We start from the raw sequence: 2,020 nt of genomic DNA on the forward strand, positions 1-2,020 counted from the left end.
TGGCTACTAACCAGAACCACAGTGACCATACATTAGATATTTACATTGAAATTAATAAATATACCCTTTAATCCATTAATCCCTTAGTGCTGAGATTTAACCCATTTGGCACAGCAACAGAAGACATTAACCCATCCGATACTGCAGCAGCCACCTTGGCCATGTGGGAGGTGAGGAAGGCCCAGCCACTTTATTGTGTGCATAGATTATATATATATATATATATAATAAATGTCTAGTGGCGTGTTAGTCTGTCTGTGTGTGTGTGGAAAAAATAAAACCAAGCTGCAGCGCCACCTGCTGGGCGGAGTTATACACTGACCTACTAAATTCTTAGTGTGTGTGGAAAAAAAAATTCAGAAAGGGCTGAACTTTGGTATACTAAGATGTTTTTAATTTGTTAATTTAATTTGTTAATTGTTAAAAGTGTTTAGAAAGATTTAAAAAAAAAAAATTATATATATGTATATATATATATATATATATATATATATATATATAAATAATATATATATATATATATATATATATATATATATATATATATATATATATATATATATATATATATATATATATATATATATTATATATATATTTCTTGAAGGAGAAGTGACAGTGGGGAGTGGTTGGTGGTTGCCGGGGGTGACAGTGGGGAGTGGTTGGTGGTTGCCAGGGGTGACAGTGGGGAGTGGTTGGTGGTTGCCGGGGGTGACAGTGGGGAGTGGTTGGTGGTTGCCGGGGGTGACAGAGTGAGAGGAGTGTGATACTCAGGACCACTGAGAGAGATCCCTGTGTCTGGATAGACATCTGGATAGATGTGGCGATGAAAATGAAGGATGAGGTGATGGAGAAGAATGAGGAGGTGGTGTCATGTGGACAAAACCACGTTAAAAAAGGGCACTTACGTCGGGAAGTAACGCCCTTCCCCTGAGGAGGCCTGGGCTATGGCCCAAATGCATGACAAGAACCTTTTTAACACCTTAAGTAGCTTGATTTGACTAGAATGCACGAGTTAACTTGTATGCATGTATGATATATATATATATATATATATATATACATACACACACACACACACACACACACACATACAAAAGTGAATCATTTTGAGTTTGGATATACCAAAATCAGTTTTATTAATGGTTCAAAAAATTACATGAACAAAAGAAAAAAAGTTAGTTCTGCATAAAACAGATTGGAAAATGAAAATATTACATAAATGCCCAAATTTTACATTTTATAGACCTTATGTGACTAAGCTGAGAGTAGATGCTAAGACAACATGCATTTTACTAGGAAAGCATAGAGATGTTGGATGCTTGCTAGGCTGCTCGTTGAGTGGGATCCCTCTCTTCACTCACTGTAGCCAGAAATCCACAATACTTTCTAACCATTGTATTATATGCTCCTATATGAAACATTACTGATTTTATGGGAAACCCTGTTTACCTGTCATATAAGAACATTTCAGCTATAAAAGCACTACATACATAGGTGAAATATTTTTATGTGACGAAGATAAGCTATAGCTCCAAAATGGCTGCATATTTATCCTGGGAATTATTTTTTAATATATATTTATTTTATCAATTGGTCCATCCTGTATTAATTCTAATATAAAGCCGTATAATTTTTTTTAGAAATAAAATAGTTTTCATTGGTTTTAATAAACATACATTAGAATAACAATCCTAGTCATTACAGTTAAACATATGTGTGTAAAACCAATCAATCTACGTGAATAACCAATGTATATATGATTAGGCAATCTGAAGTAATTATGTAACAATAATTAACAAAAAAACATTGACATGGTTTATAATTATCTGGAATTGTAACAAACATTAAAACAAGTGACGGATGTTTGACAATATCTGGAATTGCTAAAAATTGCAGTTTCAATTGAAAAAAAAAAAAACTGATTTGTTAAAAAGCTAAAAAAAATAACAAAATGAAAAAACATTTAGTCTAAAAATATTTAGGGTAAAACAATGTTTAAATATTTTGAAATGGCTCT

Source organism: Mixophyes fleayi, chromosome 5 (genome assembly GCF_038048845.1).
Source record: "Mixophyes fleayi isolate aMixFle1 chromosome 5, aMixFle1.hap1, whole genome shotgun sequence".
Taxonomy (NCBI): Eukaryota; Metazoa; Chordata; class Amphibia; order Anura; family Limnodynastidae; genus Mixophyes; species Mixophyes fleayi.